The sequence below is a fragment of the Danio rerio genome, chromosome 19, assembly GCF_049306965.1.
Source record: "Danio rerio strain Tuebingen ecotype United States chromosome 19, GRCz12tu, whole genome shotgun sequence".
NCBI lineage: Eukaryota > Metazoa > Chordata > Actinopteri > Cypriniformes > Danionidae > Danio > Danio rerio.
Genome location: NC_133194.1, coordinates 40868524 through 40888695, shown reverse-complemented (window position 1 = coordinate 40888695; position 20172 = coordinate 40868524). Strand labels below are relative to the sequence as shown.

General features: G+C 35.9%; 1 protein-coding gene across 8 annotated transcripts in view; it reads right to left on the bottom strand.

Annotated features, from left to right (window-relative positions):
• Positions 1-20172, bottom strand: part of phf14 (PHD finger protein 14) — a 160011-nt gene that overhangs the window by 35165 nt on the left and 104674 nt on the right. The window lies entirely within an intron of this gene.

Here is a 20172-nt window from a genome sequence, read left to right as displayed (position 1 = left end):
AGTTTCAGCTCATCTTGTCGATAAATCTCTATAGGATTTTTATTCCGGAGTCAAGGTGTCAAGAAAGACACTGAGATCCTGTCCTTAGTTATAGGTCTGCTCAAGCACCGTCTCCAGCTATCTGATTTTACATAAACCGTAAAAGACCTCCACCTTGCTTCGATTATTATGCAGTTCTGCTGCAGTCGTGCTGAATATTGGAACTCAAAACCAAATGCAAGATCCTTCAAGGAATTAAGCCTCACCCATATTACTGTAAAACATCTGATAATCGATTGACTCATCAGATATGTCAATTAATATGGTGAAAAATTTTATTGATAATTATTTGCAAATAATTGTACATACTGTTAAATTTAATTGATGTGATTCCAAGATCTATTGCAAGAAAACAGTAATTATTAATGATTGTAACTGTCGACAAACTTAGTCTAAATAAAAACTAGGAGGACGTGACAAAATCAAATTCTTATATCATATTATAATCCATTCATTCCTTTTCCTTCAGCTTAGTCCCTTATTTATCAGGGGTAGCCACAGCGGAATGAACCAATAACTATTCCACCATATGTTTTACACTTCCAGCTGCAACCCCTTTTGACAGACTCAAAGGGATGGTTGTGTACTCACTATTCACTCTCCCTCAAGTGATTTCAAAAGAAGAGGTTTTAAGCTTTAAAAAAAAAAAAAAAAAAAAAAAAAGGGGGAAAACTGTTAACCATAGACATCCATAGTAGGGAAAACATGGTTACAGGTTTCCAGCTTTCCTCAAAATATCTTCTTTAGTGTTCAATAGAAGAAAGAAAGTCAAACAGGTTTGGAACAAGTCAAGGGAGAGTAAATGATAACAGCATTTTTAGTTTTGGCTGATAACTTTAAGCAAAAAGAGAGAATTTTGTCATAAAAGTTACTCATCACACCATAAATAATACTTCATTTAAACATGCCACCACAAATCTACAACACTACCTGGCAACACACTGCACAAATGTACAGTATACACAAAAAGAAGGTTGTAAAAAAAAAACAATTAGTTCCTTTACTTAAAAAAAGTGAGCAAACTCTTTGCCTTAAAAGCAACAAGTTGATTTAATAAAAAAAATAAAAATACATTAGCAAACCAAATTAGAACTGGGTTAATTTAACATACAGTGTGCACATATTTAATTTATTTATTACATTTAAAATAACATTTTTACTCACTTTGTTTTAAAGTAAAGTCAACAAAATGCTTTTGCTTATACTTTGACAATTGAAATCTACTTTTTTTAGTAATGTTAGGTTGTGTAATACAGTGTAAAAAGTAATTAGTTGACTTTACTTAAAGAGAGTAAACCCGTTGCCCTATAATTCTTAAGTAAACAAAATATGTGCATAATTATTAAAGTTAAGTCAATGGGTTTACAGACTTTAAGAAAATCAACTTGTTGCTTTTAAAGCAAGGGGTTTACTTACTTTTTTAAAGTAACTAATCGCTTTTGCAGTGTACATGCTTCAGTGAATCAAATTTATGGATTAATTTAAATTACATTTATAACATATTTTTAACTGATTAATTTATTAATAAAACCCTTTTCAGTTTTTAGTGTTTTGAGGAATATTTACCTCTGATTAGCCTTTTAGGCGACTGTAGGTCAAACTACACAAACAATGTTTCTCTAAAAGTACATCATATCAAAAGATAATACTTAGGTTTTATTCTAATTAGGTTTCAATAAGCCCAAATAGCAAAGAGAAATAAAAATGCATGTAAAAAAAACACCTTGGGCCTTAAGAGGTTAAAAAGTCATAATCAAACTAAACAAAAATTGAATAAGGACATGTGGAGTATGGCGATTCGCATTATTGAAGTGCAGTACAGACATGTAAACACTGCAATCAAACTATTACCATCGTATAGGATCTGATGTTTGACACTATTATCTGCACCTACCGAGTCAGTGAAGGACCACAAACACCTGCATCGTGAAATGCGGAGGGTTTTTTTGCCCATACAGCGTGTGGTATCAAATTCCATGAAAACAACACTCTTCCTGCATTTCACACTAGCAACTAATATCTCGTTTGTCACGGGGGACATTCATGAATGACATCCTGACTGAAAGTGAAAGTGCTGAACTGCAGTTAAAGTCAACTAATTAATAATGAAACCAAAAAAATTACATGAAACTCTGGAGGATATGTGGATAGTGTGGTGACGTAAATTGATATATGTGCTGTGACATGTAAAACGGGATGATGAAAGGAACATTTAAATAGCAACTCATGTAAACACCTTAATCTCATTATGTCTTATTCAGATTAAGGCAAATAATTAGATTACTGATGTCCATGTAAACACAGTCATTGTGAATTTCAAAATTAACAATGGGATGAACCGTTATAGGGGTGGACAAATGTATATTTATAAGATTGCTTAATGATTCATATTTAAGGGACAGATTAGAGAAACTTATTTCTCACTACTAAAGTGCTGACCCTCCTTACATCTAGTTTTGCCATCCTTCAGGAGGTATTAAGCATTAATTAGGGGAGTCAATCCCCTCCAAACCCTCCTCTAATTCGCACCCATGCTGTGTGTGTTATTACAATAGAAAAACTACCTTGGTTCCAATCGGTTTTGTTCTTTCTCAAATCATGCTGGAAAGCTTGATTGATCATGTTGATTATCTGAAAGATTCAGCCTCGAATTGATAAGGTAATAAAGGCGTAATATTGCTAGCACACAGCTTGAGGTACTTGGCTAAAATCACAATGCACTGGACTACTGGCCAATCAGAGCCCGGTGTGTTTCCAAAAGGCAGAGAATATAACGTTTTTTTTTTGTTTTTTTTAAAGCTTAACCTTGTAAACACAAAAGAATATAGTTTTTTGCAACATCACATGACCTCTCTATAATAACAGCTCTAAAAATATAGACACACCATGCATTCATGAGTCTGTCGCAATACGAACAAATGAATAAAGTTATCTCTCATTTAACATTCATGCGGTGCATCGGCTGAAGACCCACATGCCCTTCACCCAGCAGTCCATGCTCTCCTCTCCTTCCTGTCCATAATTAACTAATTATGTTGTAATCAATATAGTAGATTCTGATTTGGCAATGTAAATCAGATAAGAGCCGGCGAGGTCAGTGGGCTCAATCCCCGTCCCCGTCTCCATTACGAGATGAGGGGCACATTGGTCTTATCAGTGAACCCACAGAATGAGGCGACAGGGACAGACGCCGTATTTTTGTCTGCCTGGAGAACGAATGGGAACTTTTACACAGAGGCAGGGTTGTTCTTGGTGTCACCGAACCCAAGACGGTGTGACGTGGAAGCCCTTTTCAAACACAGGCCCATCATAGACTTCAAATGCTAATTAAAGGCCTGGACAAGGATGCGGCTCAGTGCTAATGAGCAGAGAGTCTCATGCCGAAGACACACGAACACCTTCTGTCAACACCGAACGGGTTTAATACCACATATAATGGCTAACCCAATCGCATTCATGTAGATTTCTGGTCATTAGCACTGCGTCTCATTGGGAGAGTGCGAAAAGGTCAAACACACTCGCAATTTCGGCTTTATTAACAGCATTTATTAGGGAAATATGATGATAGAAATGGCCAAAACTAGTGCATATTAATGTTCAACAGGTTTACATGCCATTTGGAGTTTGATTGAAGATCAAAATGCCACTTGCAAAGCCTGATGGTCATATACAAAGAGGTAAAACCATAACTAAAACTATATAAAAAGATATACAGTATAATGGCACATTTCAAGCTTTATGGCGTTGCCACTGCAAGTCGCTCGTAGTGTGAATGAGGCTTAAAACTTAAGTTTCCATGTTTATTCAAATATAAAACAACAACATTTGAATGAAACAATACACAAAAGATTTCTTAAGTAGATTAATGTTCAAAAAAATGCAAAACAACTATGATGAACAACAGCTAACAATTCTCCATTAATGTTAACATTAAGGTTCTCAAATAATAATAAAATAATATTTCAACCAATATCTAGTTTATCTGTTTTAATCCGGAATAAAATGCAAACATTTGAAGATTAAATATCCCGTTTAGACTTTAAACATTAAAGAATTCGAACCAAATATCAAACAGAAAATGATGAATGCAAGAGAGATTTCAGGTCATTAGCAGTGGGAGAGTGCACAAATGTCAAACACACTTCTTATTTCTGCTTTATTAACCACATTTAGTAAGGCAATATGATGACACAAACAGCAAACACTGAGATTCAACAGGTTTACACGCCATTAAGAGTTTGACTGAAGATCAAAAAGCCAAGAGCGAATCCGCAGAGTCAAACTGCACATTTCACACTGTTTCTCATCAAGCAGCCAAATAAACTTCCCCTGTCCTCTGGGAAACACTTCAAGGTGCCTTTGCGCTTGGGAGCGAGTCGATTCTCACCTGTGGTTATCATGCCAAGCCATGATTTTCCCTGACGGAGCGGCTAAAGGGCAGTCAAAGACAAACCCAGCCAACAATTCCCAACAGATTAAACCCAGTCTGGAACCTGGAATCCTTTGTGTGACATGTTTGTAGGCCTATACATAAACATCTGTAGACATAAGCAGATTTTTTTAACCCATCAGTAGCTGTTTCCATCCAAAAATACGAATTAAATGTATGCGCAAAACTGGAATATCATAAAGACGTGCAAATAAAGAGAACAAAATCTTCACTTCCTGATTAACTGATGCCAAATATCAACAGTAAAAACGGAATTTGCTACAGTAGGAGAAGCTGAGTGAATCATTTCTTCATTTAATAAATGACTTGCGCCTCAGAAGACAATGCCGACACGCAACGAACGTGTGGTGGTGTTTGAAGGTGTGAGACATGGAGCACCAACTCTCCTGACAGTTCTAATTAGTAATATAATAACACTAATACTCAGTTGATTAAGGTGTTTTAGAATTACCAAAACAACATTTCAGATGTTTTACAACGTGCCCTGCTGGTTTATCTAGTCACACACATTGTTATCATCACATGATCTCTACTGACAAAATCACAAGATGTTTTTTTAATGCACACACTGGAATTTGTTCGGTAAAAGTGTTTCCATCGTAGTTTATTTGCATCTTTTCTTATCGAATAAAAGGTTTATCTGACTCTGAGTTATCAACATACGTTTTTATGCGCATTTGAAAAAAATGTAAGCGTTTCCATTAACCATTTTTATGCACATGAACAAAAACATAGGTGGATGGAAACAGCTATTGAGTCTGTTTAATTACTTATATCTAAATGTGTGTAAATATAAATTTATTCACTTTTTACATTAATATCAGTAGTATTGTTGAATAATATGCAAACGTTTATATGATTTACGTACACAAAAAATTTAAAAAATAGCATTTTTTCATATTTTATTATTCATGTTTTTCTTATTTTTATATTTATTTATGCTTTTGAATTGCATTATGGATTTTTAATCTTTCCTCCAACAACTATTAACCTTGAGAAGTTTGAATGACTATTATGAACATTTTTAAGAGTTTAAAGTGATATATTGTGTGAGTTGGTGTTGTATATTACTGTGCAAAATGTTGTAATAAACTGCCAGTTAATTTTTTGCTATTTTACAGACTTATTTCTCTATAAACTATTTCTTTTACATCATATTTCAAAGTCACTTTGTTGAACTGTAGAGTTTTTTTTTTTAACATCAAAAGTCAATAAAGCAGAGATCAACATCCCATAATGCAATTTACAACTGTGAATAAATTGTGACTTGGAAAATCTTCATTAACAAATATCTTTTTTTTGTACAGTGTACAATACAGTTTGTCAAATCGTATTTTCTGTATTTATGTCAATATATTCTATGACTTTTACTAAACAAATGTTTCTAATCAGTTATGACATTCTCAAAATCATTCTGCAATAATCCAAAGATTTTGTACAAAATTCAGCAGAGAAACAGCAAAAAAAAAAAAAATAATAATAAAAAATAAAAAAAAGTCAGCAGATTCTGTCTGGCCATAATATGGGTTTGACTCATTGCTACAAATGAAGCTACTGTCATTTCTAATGTCAAACAAAGTAGTAAACTGTAGTTTACCTTTTCAAAAAGGCATTTTGTTTGATTAAATATGTTCAAAAGAGGACAATAGCATTTTAAATTAGGAAATATTATGGATGAAAGATTTTTGGGTAAACACTTTAGTTTAAGTAACAATTCACACCATTTACTACTGTCTTCTTACCTGCCAATTACTAAGGTATAAACTGCATATTAGCACTTATAAAGTAAGATCTCATTTTAAATCCATAATCCCTATACCCCAACTACTATCTTATTAATAAGCAGCAAATTAATAGTAAAAAGTACATCAACATACTGTAGCAGAACTTTGGGCATGTTATAGACACTTTATATTGGCATACTGACTACTCTAATTTGTACTCTTGTGACTTAAAGTAGTAGTAATGATCTAGTAAAGGAAACAACCGGTCCAAAACAGCTCTATTACACAGAAAACCAAGGTGGTTACATCAAAGCTGGCTTACCTCAATAAGCTAAAAACCTATAACCATTGACTTCCATGGTAGCAAAAACAGTAAATTGTCACAGATATCCAACATTTTTTAAAATATCTACAGTATAATATTATATTTGAGTCATAAAAGTTTGTAATAGTCTTCTAATTACACTAAAGGGTTTTCTCTAATGTGTATTCCAATGAGTGACCTATATAAAAATAAAAATCCTGCTTTAAATGTCAGTTGTATGAAAACATTCATGTTTAATAAAGTAAACCACACTAACGCTACACTTCTAGTTGGGTGAGATAAGCAAAAATAAAAAAATGTGTTAATTTCCCTTGGCAAACACAGACACACACCTCATCTCTTTATTCAACACAAGAGTGAAGCAGTAGTCAATTCACAAGCTCATTTAAACGCTGCATACTGCTCGTGCCTCAGCATGCACGCTTTCTTCCTGTTTCTAATCCATATATTTATTGTGACAGAGCAATGAGAAAATGGCTTGCCCTCGGCGACAGACTGTCAACTCGAAGCTGCCTCCATTACATGATCCTCCTCTGAAGAGAGAGAGAGCGGCTAAAGGGGAAGAAAACAAAAAATCCCGCACAGACAGATACCTACAGTTTTGCTCACATCCCATTATACCTTGCAATAACGGCTGCCTTTCACTCGTTAGTGGAATAGTTAACGAGAACGAATGCCCTTCTGTTTTATTATTTTGCACATAAAAGAGCTGTTAAATGAGCCAGACAGCTAACATGAACTACGCTGGCTTCAGACTGGATGAAACGTGTGGCTTTTAAGAACAGCGTAATCACTCAGTGTGGCTATTTTTTAATCGAATTAGCTATTTTGCTAATGTGATCTAATGAAATTAAATAGAATCCTATTTTTATTTTCGATTAAAGCAATAATTCAGGTTCAAAACATGATAAGAGTAATGTGTAAACAATATAGGGGTGGGCGCTCATTCGAAAAGTAATCGAAATCACCATTCAGAATCTACAGTCGATCTACATTTTTCAGGTACATTTTTTTAATTACTTTCCAAAACGTGTGTGGAGTCACATGACCCCGCTCTGTTAAGGCCGAATTATACTTATTTTATGGTTTATACTTATTATAACATTATACTTCTGCCAAAAGCATGAGTACAGTCCAGCACAGCCTTCCCATACCCGCATACGTCACAGTGACACGTAATGCAAGCTTTGTGATTGGTCGGTGACGATGGTGGACTGGCAGAGAGCCACGTTTTAGGCAATGCATGTTTTAATTTCAGTTGTTCAGCGTTGGTGTTTCATAAATAATCATAGATAGCAGATAGCGTGTGTTTACTTTATTCATTTATTCATTCATTTTCTTGTCGGCTTAGTCCCTTTATCAATCCGGGGTAGCCACAGAGGAATGAACCGCCAACTTATCCAGCATGTTTTTACGCAGCGGATGCCCTTCCAGCCGCAACCCATCTCTGGGAAAGTGTGTTTACTTCAATTATTTAATTTAATTTAATTTAATAATTGTAATATATAAGCATACTTATACCTATATAAAACTTTTCAGTGAACTATGAAGGCAAAAACACAAAATAAATAAATCAAACAATCATTTATTAATCGTAATTGAGTTAAAATGTTCAATAATCGGGATTTTGATTTTACGCCAATTTGCCCAGCCCTAATATAATAACACAACTCTAACACAAAGCTTGCATTTTTATGAAAGCACTTCATTTATGATTGTAGCTAGTGTGGCAGTGCCAATAGTCATGAGGGCATGCATGTTAACGATCGTCACCTGTGTGCACCACCTGTCTTGAGTCTCTCTGGAGAAGACGGGAGTTGACCAGACCTTTTGCTTTGCTTTCAGTTTGGTGACGAGTTGCTCTCTGCTTGTTTGTTATGTTGATTTTCATTCTTAAAATTATTGAAAGTTCGTTGGTTATCCGCCTCCTTCCTGATGAACAGGGGGCCATCAACCTTATTACAACGATTTTAAATTATAATAAAAAGATTTTTGCATTATTAATATAACCAGACATATTATTTGCATAGTGTGCCTATAGTTAAATTAAAAAACGGACAACGGCAAACTAGGTTTTTGCAGCATTACAGGTCACAATATTTTGTTGTCATGTAACAAAGTTGAGAAATTGTACAAAACATTGCATACCACAAAAACATTTTTATTTACAATCAATAAAATCATTAAATCATGCATATTGCATTATGTGGCTATACTTTTCTGTTGAATTTTAGTTTATTATTAATTTTTTTTTTTTTGCTCGTTCAAACTAATTTAAAATGAGCTGAAACAACACAATTCTTGAGATTTCATTTGGACAATTTTTATTATGTTCAATCCACATAAATTTGTTAAAAGTTTTAAGTTAACTTAATTTGTGTTTTGACAACATGAATGAATTGTGTGGAACATTTTGACAGTGTATACTCAAATAATTATTTTTGCTGCTTGTTCAAACTATGTATTAAAAATAAGTTGAAGCAACACAATTGTTGAAGTTTTGGAACAACTTATTTGTTTTATGTTCATTCCACTAATTTAATCGATTTGAGTTAGGACAACATAAAGGAACTGCGTGAAACCCAGCACTTATTCAACATAAGGTCACTAATCGAACATTTATCGCTTAAGTCTTAGTAAGATGGTAATAATTCCAATAACGATTGTATATTGTTTGCATTGCTTGTCTATACTTCTGAAAGGGTGTTTTTGCAGCATTACAGAATTTAGACAAGTCAGAATTATTAGCACTCCTTTAATTTTTTTTTCTTTTTTAAATATTTCCTAAATGATGTTTAAAAGAGCAAGGGAATGTTCACAGTATGTCTGATAATATCTTTCCTTCTTATTTGTTTTATTTCTGCTAGAATAAAAGCAGTTTTAAACTTTTTAAAACTATTTTAAGGTCAAAAATATTAGCCCCTTTAAGCTATTTTTTTTTTTTTTTTGCTGATTGTCCACAGAACAAACCATCATTATACAATAATTTGCCTAATTACTCTAACCTGCCTAGTTAACCTAATTAACCTAGTTAAGCTTTTAAATTTCACTTTAAGCTGTATAGAAGTGTCTTGAAAAATATCTAGTCAAATATTATTTACTGTCATCATGGCAAAGATAAAACAAATCAATTATTAGAAATAAGTTATTAAAATTATTATGTTTAGAAATGTGCTGAATTTTTTTTCTCTGTTAAACAGAAATTGGGGGAAAAATAAATAGGGGGAAAATAATTCAGGGGGGTTAATAATTCTAACTTTAACTGTATATACATTTAAACACAAAAAGTGAGTGATGCCCCTCCCCCCAACGAAATTTTGCATGCAGTTTGCCTTGTGTAGCTGTTCTTTTGACCCTACTGTAATGTGCAATGCGGAGGTGCGCTAGGTTTTGAGAATGTTTTAAAACAAATGTATCCAATTCAGTTGATTATACTGAAGAAGAAAAAAACAGATTCATTGGATTTACTGCATTTTAAAGGTAAGTGGTTGCAAACGTTTTAAATGGTCTGAATTTAAACTAATTCCGTGGAACTTTACTAAATTGAATTTGTTTAAATTCAGCCCAAATAAATTGTTTACAACCACTTACAGTACCTTTCAAAATTAGTAAATACTATGATTTTATTTCAGTGCATTAGAGAAATGACATGAAGTATAATAAACGGTAGAAAACGATCGGCTCTACAAACAAGTGTGCTCATGACTATTTACAAAAAATAGAATGATATAATAAGAAAATATCAGTTTGTAAATGAGACCTGTAAATGAGTCTCGAGCCAACAAAAGATTCCAATAACTGCTCCAGCTTGTACATGAAAAATAAGCGCTCAAAAAAATAATTTGCTGCTCAAACTTAATAAACAATTCTTAATAACTTAATTGTTTAATGTTCAATCCACTTACAAGTTAACTTATTTGATTTGTGTTGGAACATGTAGAATGTATGGAACCCAGCATTTTTATAGTGAGGTTAATACTACTGAAATATTATTCTATTGAAACATTACAGAGTCACACTGTTACATTGAAACTAAGTTGTAAAATGTAGAATACCACACTAAAATCATGTTAACACACTTGCTGTTGGCTGTTAACATCTAATACTGTTCATTTTTTAAAAATACTTGGCTCCATTTACCTCCACTCTAAGTGACAAAGCAGGTTTTTATTTTCCCCAAGAGAAAAGAATGGAAAAGTGGGAATTAATTTAGGTACTAATCAACATTACACTACAAATCCTACTGATCTAAAACTACACATGCAACAAATTATCCAGAAAGTTCAATCTACTGTAATACTTCACACCATCCAAGGTGAAAACCCCCCAAAACAAACAATAAAGATCAAAATGATGACAAGCACAATTACAAATGTAACCAGGAGTGTGTGTTTCTTTTGTCTAAGCAGACTTTAGGATGGGTTAAGAGCACAAACACACACATATAGAGGGGCTGAGCAGGCATATCTGCACAGCAAAGGGGAATTTAAATCACCTCCAGGCTTCCTCATGAAAAGAAGACAAATGACCAGGAGTGCGTGTGCGCTGCGCTAATGAGCACACGGCTATTGTTGCACACAGTTGCCGATTGATTTCATATGAATCCCTCGCTCGGGCAAATAAAGAAAGAGTGAGAGACTCCTCTCGCCTCCTGCGGGGGGGGGAAGTTTAGGACCTGCGGCAGCCACGGGAGGCCTGCGTTTTATTAGCAGAGCGCGCCCCCGTTCACCATTTACTTCTTTAATTACTTTGCCTTAATGAACCTTTTGTAGCGTTTGTTGTGTATCACGCTTTAACATCTTTGAGTTAAAACACTGCTCAGCGATGCAGACCCGGGCAGACAGACGGGCCCGTGATTATGCTTAATTGGAATTCAAATTGACAATGGCCAATCATCATAGGCGGTTCAACAGGAAGTAACCTTTGGAAATGAATATATATCGCTTTAATTTCTCTTTCGTGCGCAGGCAGGTGAATGAAGAAATAAAGCAGCGCGTCTTCCTGCTGAGAACAAATCTATCTTATGTATATACCAAATAATAGATCTCTTTGTGTGTGTTTCGCTATTAAAGCTGTGATGAATTGCTACAACTTGGTTTGATGTCTTGTTTCTGGGGAAAACAGGAGACGGTTGTTTCCTTATTGCTTGGTTCTAACATAATATCTGGCTGCTGTTGCTTTCTGAAGGGATCATGGGCAGCAATGCTAAATGCATATATTAAAATACAATTAATCATATCATTGTGCAGATTTAAGAAAGTAAAATGTGCAGGCTTATAAAGACAGAAGGATCACACTTTATAATAAGATTTGATTAGTTAATGTATTTAATAACATGAACTAATTATGAACAATACTTGAACATAGAGATGTACAATTAATCGAAAAAAGATCGCGATCTCGATTCGACCCCCTAGACAAGTGGTCACCAAACTTTTTCCTTGAGCGCCGGTGTCCTGCAGATTTTAGCTCCAACCCTAATCAAACACACCTGAACCAGCTAATCAAGGACTTACTTGGTATACTTGAAACATCCAGGCAGGTGTGTTGAGGCAAGTTGGAGCTAAACCCTAAACACCGGACACCGGCCCTCCAGGACCGAGATTGGTGACCCCTGCCCTAGACGATCTTAATCCAGCATTTCTACGATTCTGCCAATCTTATTTTCAAGTTAAGGAGAGAAGAAATGGCGGCCGCACAAGTCTTCACATTGTTTTACACACGTTGTTCAGCAACGTGGACACCAATGGTGTTGAAAGAGTCGCATACTGTATTTATAAGGTATAATTCACCCAAAAACGCCATTTCTGTCTTCATGTAATGATGAATTTGCGGCCACGAAATCACACGTGGCGTGAGCTGCTGACAGTGAGCTGTTACCACAGAGAGAGCAGGCGCACGCCTGTGAATAAAGTCTACTTTAGTGAACAGAACCTGCATAGGCTGTGAATAACAGGTACTAGAGTTTTTAATAACGTTCAGTTTGTGCAACAAAGTGATTGTCTGAGAGCCGCGCTGGAAGTATGAACCGCTCTTAGCAGTGAAAATGAAACCAAAAGCATGCACAACATTTGAATAATCATGGCATTATAGTGTTATGATTAGGCTACAACAAGAATTTGACATGCTTTTTAATTTCTTAGCGAACACAAAGTGTTGTGCATGAGAATAAACAGTAGACCTACAAATAATATTAATATAGTTTTTTTAACATATTTTTGAGAAATAACAATAATAGCCCAGAAAAAATCATGAGAAAATCGTGATCTTTATTTTAAGCAAAAAAAAAAAAAAAATCCAGATTCTCATTTTAGCCAGAACCGTGCAGCTCTACTTGAACAGCATGTATTAATCACACTTCAACATTTACTAATGCTTTATTACCATCCAAATTTATGCTTGTTAACATTAGTTAATGCACTGTGAGTTTACAATACAGTAACAATAGTGCGTATATAATAATCAAACATTCCATGACTCACTTTAATTATGATTTTTAATTGTGCTTTTCTGCTAGTGTATTGCACATTAATAATTTAATCACGCTTATAATTTTCCCAATGCTGCTACTGTATAGTTAAAAATGATGAAGTTACTTTATCATCCCAGTTCACACTGTTATGTCAACAAAGTAGTAAAATTCAATATTTCCTTTTTTCTAATAATTTATTTGATCACATATACTGTTTGCATTATTTAGACAAACTCTCTACAAATAATCAAATTCCCTAATCTATTGCTCATTGTTTGTTCATGTTAGTATATGCATTAACTAACATTAACTAATACAAACTTATAAGGAAGAAATCAATTCCCATTAAATAATTATTATTTAATAAGTATGCATAATAATGACAGAAAATAATATTGTTGTGTGTGTAGCTTGTATTCCTAGCTTTGCGGGTTTTGCAATACGAGAACATTTTGACTTTATGGGGACTTTTCTTTTTTCTTTTGTCTCCATGAGGAAAATGGTTTACAAATTACACAGAATTAAGTATTTTCAAAATGTAAAAGTGCAAGTTCTGTACAATATAATCATAACTACTTTTGCGGGAAGTCCCTATAAAGAGAGCTGTACAGAAATAAATGAAATAACAAAAACATTAAAAAAAACAATTCAAATAGAAAACAGTTTTTGTAAATGCTAAAACCTTTTGTACTTTATTTCATTTACAACAAATAGTCATAATCTTCAAGTCATATCTTCTGTACTAACTAGTAAAGCACGATGCAAAAACAACCTTTTGTAACTTGTTTTTCTCCAAATATATATATAAAAAAAACTTAAATCAAGAAACATTTTCTAGAAAAGCTAAACATTGTCTTGTTTTCAGAAATAATAAGTCAAAATTAAGCCATTTATTTTCCTAAAACAAGCAAAATAATCTGCCAATGATCTGCTGAGTCACAGCCAAGTGTTGGAACTCTTTGTTGCTTGGTGCTAAGACTCATATTTACATGTTAATGTCTCAGAAACTAAAGAGGTGCTTACTGATTTTCGCCGTAGCTCTATTTCTAATGCTACTACTACTAGTATAAACAGTTTCGTTGTTGTAACAGTGACTGAGCATAGATTTGTAGGCACCATTCTAAATGATAAACTGAACTTCGAGGCCAACACAAAAGTTTTTGGAGATGTGTTGTTGATTGGATGTGTGTTGGATTGAAGGAAAATTAAGACCTGATTAAAACAATTTAAGACCAACAAGACAATCTTTTAGTGAATTTAATACTTTTTAAGGCCTAAAATTTTGTTTTTGAAATGTAGGACTATTTAAGACCCCATATGAACACCTTGGGTTTAAGTCAAAAATCTGGCAGTTTTCCTTTTTAACCTCATGTTTATAATTGTTCAAAATATTACTTTCAACATGCATTCAAATACGCATTTCAGTGTTTGAAAAAGAAATCTAGATTGGCACTTGATGTAAAAATCTGGTGCAAAGCCAGCCAAAGCACTGATTAGTAAAAACTGATTGAATGCCAAGTCAGCCTGATTTCTCCAACAAAGGCTCATTCTGAAAATCTAGCCCTAAATACATTTCTGGAGATCGTGAATGATCTCACCAGAAGAACATATGGCTGCATTTCGTCTTTAAAATGAACCCTACATGGTGGTATGACGCCGTTCCTTTTTAATGCAGCTGACCGCGTACCACCACATGGACAGCTTTCCCGTTGTTACCAGTTTGCTCAGTAGCTCACCATGTACGTTGGCGAACTTGAAATGCAGAGAGGAGAAGACTATGAAGACTGGGTTTGAGTCAGGAAGTGAACGGTATCAGAAAGCATGTTGAATAAAACAGAAGCCAAAACTAAATTAAACAAGTAAATAACAGGGTGAGAATGTGGTAAAATCTGAAAAAGTGGTAAAAATCAGGCTAGGGCTTTTTTTTCTGGATTGCGGTTTAAAACTGTTGGTTGGGGTTAGGAAAATGGGTGGGCAGGTCAATCTGTGCTTTTAAAAAACACTATTGGTTGGGTTTAGGGGAGGAGGAGGGTGGGTCATTCGATTAGTTGGTCAGTCAATCAGTCGACAGCGGCTTCTGGCCGATTTAAACAAGAACAGCAGGCACGAATGGCACTTGTGAGAGAAATTTAAGATCTCAAAAAGCATAAACAGCAGCCTCTTGTGAATTCACAAAACAAAAACTGGTATAAAAAAAAAAAAAAAAAGAAAAGTAGCTCCTGAGATGTATTTAGCATTCTCCAGAAATGTATATAGCGGTACGTTTTCAGAATGAGCCTGGGTTGGATTTCTACTCATCAACACGAAAATGACTAAATCTACAGTGAACTTCAGAAAGACAGAATCTGTTAAAAAACAAAACTGCTCCACATGAGAAGTTTCGAGAGAGTTTCTGCTCCACAGGGTGAAGCCTTCCTTCACATTTCCAGCAACACGCATGCGCCAACTGCTATCTGCTCCGCACACTGCCCTTCTGGACCCCGTCACAAAGTCCTTGATGTTATCAAAGCAATTTGGGTCTGCTTTAATCATTGGGAAAATTGAGCTGCTCGTTTCTCTCCTCCCCTCCAACTCTCTCCTCCGATCTCGGACGGAATCCAATCACTCATAAGAGCGTCTATTGATTGATGTAATCTTATTGGGATGTGAGGTGAGGGGAAAAACACGATTGATTGCTTTTGTCTGTGACACATGTTGCTCCGGGCTAGTGATGCGTATCCTCTTTCATCTACTGTTTAATCTCTAAGAGCAGTTCTTAGAGACCCCCGGCACGCTCAGCCCCCCCCATCAGGGTCTCGCTGGTTTTTTGGTGCAGGGTTAAAGCCCGGTGGCTCTGTTGCTTGATCTCTTCTCATCCTACCACTTAGAACTCTATTTCAGCTCCTTTTAAAGGCTGATCCGGTCAGCTGAGTTGGAGACGGAAGGCTTTGGTCTACACAGCCCGGTGATTATAGAGATAACGCATGACAACTCTGTTTAATCAGAGGATGTTTTAATACCGTAATGTACAATTCCAAATCTCCCCTGGATAAAAGTGAACAGGATATATATTTAAGTTAAATTGGCTCCCGGCTGCCGTTTTACGGATCGTTATTACTGCAATCATCTTGCATTTTAAAGAGAGAGGGAGAGAGACGAGGGCAATCATCAACATCAGAACAATTCCTGGAACATTTAGGGCCGACTGGTAAAATTTGGAGAAAAGATAGAAAAGGGGCACAACAGAAATATCACTGCGGAGATTAATATCTCTTCTCATTAAATGATAATGTTGCCTTGTTTGAGGGGATCAGAATAAATTGATTGGTCTTAAACTACAGGCATCCAGTAAAAGATTGAATAAAAGCAGCATGGAGAGAGATTGACACAAGTGTGGAGAATGTGAGAGATTGTCATGCAGGTTTTGTACAGCTTTGGAGAAAAAAATATAATAGTATAAACTACAGTTTGGTGTCAGTAATAAAATAACAATAACATATACATATATACAGCAAATATACATCAAAATGTTTAAAAGTAACAGTAAAGACATTTGTAATATTGTTAAATATTGTTCTTAAAATTCAATTGATTAAGTAAATCTTGTAAATCAGCATATTATAATTATGATGGATTAGGGCTGGGCTGGTTAACGATATTATATCGAATCGCGATAAAATCAATGTCAATAACAATGATAAGCTCTGGACTTTTTTTTATTCTCTATTGATCTAAAAGAAAATCACACCTCAGAAATGTGCAACAATGGGAATCTAAAAGTGTGTTGATATTAGAGAGAAAATTTATTGGCCGAAAATGTTATGCCATTTAATAAACCCTATAATTGTTGTGGATTCAGTCATTGTTGGGGAACTCTTTTAAATCTGAAAGCATTACCAAATTATATTGAAATATATATCATTATCGTTCAATATGGAAAAAAAATATTGAGACGGCATTTTTGCCATATAGCCCAGCCCAATGTTGGATCCAATGACTGTAAAAAATATGGACGACGCGACAGCCCTTTTTCCCATTGAACGCCTTGAGGGCAAAACGCCTGCTTGACGGGCACAAACTGTCGCAAAAGACTGCTGAAATTGGAGCCAGACATGCGCAGAAGGATTGTCTGATGGAGCCAGAGGAGGAGCCGCGAAAATGAGCAGAGTCGAGCTTCCAATCAAACGCTTTATGTAAAATCAACTACGCCCCCCGAACTTCTCAGCATGCGTTTGCTGTCATATCAACACAAATGGATGTAATAACGTTAACAAATATGAGGGTTTTATATATTCAATCGCGCCAGCTCCAGGCCGCAGCGCATAACTTACTTGCGGCGTCGCGGGCTGATTCCGGCTCGCATGCGGCAGCGCCTGCTCGCTCGGCCGCCGCATCTGGCTCGATTAACTCGGGCTGGAATTGGGTAGTGAGTCCAGGCATCCGGAGTAGGTCCAGCAGAGGTAACATTAGTCAGTCTGAGCTCTAAGAGATAAGTCTCCGGCAGGCGAGAATCTAGCCGGAACTGTGTTTTGCTATCTGGGTGGCTAGGCGTGTATCAGCAAACTAATAAAGCCCGAAAAAAGCCCTGAACTTAGCGAATAAACAGTGTTCCACCAGGATCATGTATGTCAGAAACTATAGTTTACTGCTGAACTCATTTTGTCATGGTAAAATAACACAGAAATCGAATAATAACATTTCAGTCTACTTCAGTCTCCTGCCAAAGCTCAGACGCCGCGCTTTGAGAAACTGTCAATCACAGCTGTCAATCACGATGACACGCCCAGCATTAAATTACTGCTAAAAACAAACTGTTTACAAAAATGAAGATCTGCACCTATTTCAGCACAATAACCAGTGCCTTAATCGACCAGAACTATCTTTCGGGACATTTTATTGCAAGTGTAATATTTTTTTTTATTTGGGCTCAAGTCTCCTTCATTAACACGCAGGAGGCGGGCTTTATGACTTGTACTGCAGCCAGCCCCCAGGGGGCGATCTAACGGCCGAGACCCTCACTCAAACGTAGGCTTGCGGCACACTTGGTTGGATCATGCGAAACTTAAGCATTGTTATCACATGAATGGATTACATTTTTAAATATCCTAATGTAAAACTAATCTCGAGCTTGGTAAAATAAAAGCCTCTGGACAAGGGTTGGTTGATAGATGAAGCCATCGTCCATTGTGATGGCCGATAGACATCACAATGCTGAGCAGGCATAGCAATCCTCTGTCCGCCCCCGGCTCAGCAGCAACCTGCTTGCAAAAACTACACACTTAGGCCCCGTTTACACTGATACATCTTAGTTTTAAAATAGCAATTTAGAACGAAAACGATCCACGTCCACACTGGCATTTCACCTAGCATTTCTGAAAAGCCCCTAATCCACACTTGAACACGTTGAACACGCACATCAGCTGAACACACATACAAACACACACTCTGTCATGCGCTGCAGTGTATGCACGCGTCAGAGCTCCAGAAGTCAGCGGGTGCTTTGAGTACAAAACCTCAAAGAGCAGTGCACGTCAAACAGTTCATCAAGGATGTACTGCTGGATTGCGTCTCACTATAGTTGTTCAACAGGATATTTAATCAATCTTGACTCTACCTAACAACTTTTCAGTCTTTTGAATCTATCAGGAAACGTGTCACAGCGTCAGTACAATGCTTCAATCTTTCACTTTCACTCTTGTATTTAGTCATTTTAGAGAAAACCTCAAATATCGTAGGTTGTGCCGACCAAGTTTTTCGAGGCCATTATAACGACACAGATCACTCAGCCTATTCATGCCAGAGACCCACGGAAAAAAGTGATTGACAGGTGGTCATCTGTGTGTAACTTATCTTTTATTAATAAATTATTTGGTTATGGGTAAAACAAAGACCATGGCAGATAGGTAGTTGAAACGGTAGGCTACAAATAATTAATTCCTAATGAATTAATTAATTATTTATAAATTATTAACTCATTGCCACCTATGACGACGATGCCATCGTCTATCGCAATGTTTCACATTAGACATCATACAATGCTCGAAATTGCGACCATTTTGGTCGCATATGCGCCCGAAATTTTATCTATGCGACCTTGAAATATATTTGGGAGCATTTCTGCGAGTGTTTAAAATTGTAGTGTGCGACCAATTTTTACTGCAAAATGTTCAGCACATTCAGGATTCGGGAGACATTTACGCAGAATGCATCTCTAAGCTCTTTGTCTGCACTTGGAACGTGAAACGCAGTGCTCGGGAATGGTTTAAAACAGTTGTCAAGTCAACTTGCTGCAGTAAACAAATCCAAGTCCGTAATGCTTGCCCCGCCTTCGCGCTCTTCTTATTGGCCCACCACTGCTCTAGCACTGAACGTGAATGATTGATTATTATCAGCTGTCAATCACTCAGCGCCTTCTGGCTTGGGATGACAGAGAGAGCTACTACCGCGAAAAATTGTAAAGCGCTGAAGATGAGAATGAAGATAACATAACACTTGACAGATTTTGTTTTAGAAACCATGGCATCTACAGTTACAAATAATGACACATCTTACTAGTTATACCGTTAACACGTTAATTCAAGCAGTGCGTGCAGGGCCGGTGAGTGCTCCGTGTATGCTTTGGTCACTCAGTTATGTTATAAAAATCTATTTTCTTGTGATAACGGGATTTTGTTGAGACATATTTTCCTCACGCTTGCATATAACGTTATATATATTTTTTTGCTTGTTAGTTTGATTAGTGTTGATTTCAAATACAACCAATATGTTTGTATAAAACCTGTAGTAACGGTGCTCATAATTGGTGGGTGTGACTAAATTTTGGCTGATGCGCCTAAATTTTTAAAGTTTGGAGCACCGGTGCTACCAAGCAAAAAGGTTCATTTCGAGCCCTGTCATACAATGCCAAATTGGTTGACATCGCCCAACCCTACTTTCAACAAAATACAAACAAAAGTGCTCCCAAGAGATGGATCTGAATGCATGTTAACACCAGATGAAACAGTAATGCATCTCAGATGACTACTTGTGTTAGATCATTAAAAACCAATCCAGGCTCACTGGAAACAGATGCCTTAGTCTACATTTTTTGCAAAATGTAAAAAACATTGCTCCAGCTACATTTTGTTGCACATTTCAGAAAACAAATTCACTAGAGGGCACATTCTACATTTTAGCAAATCTA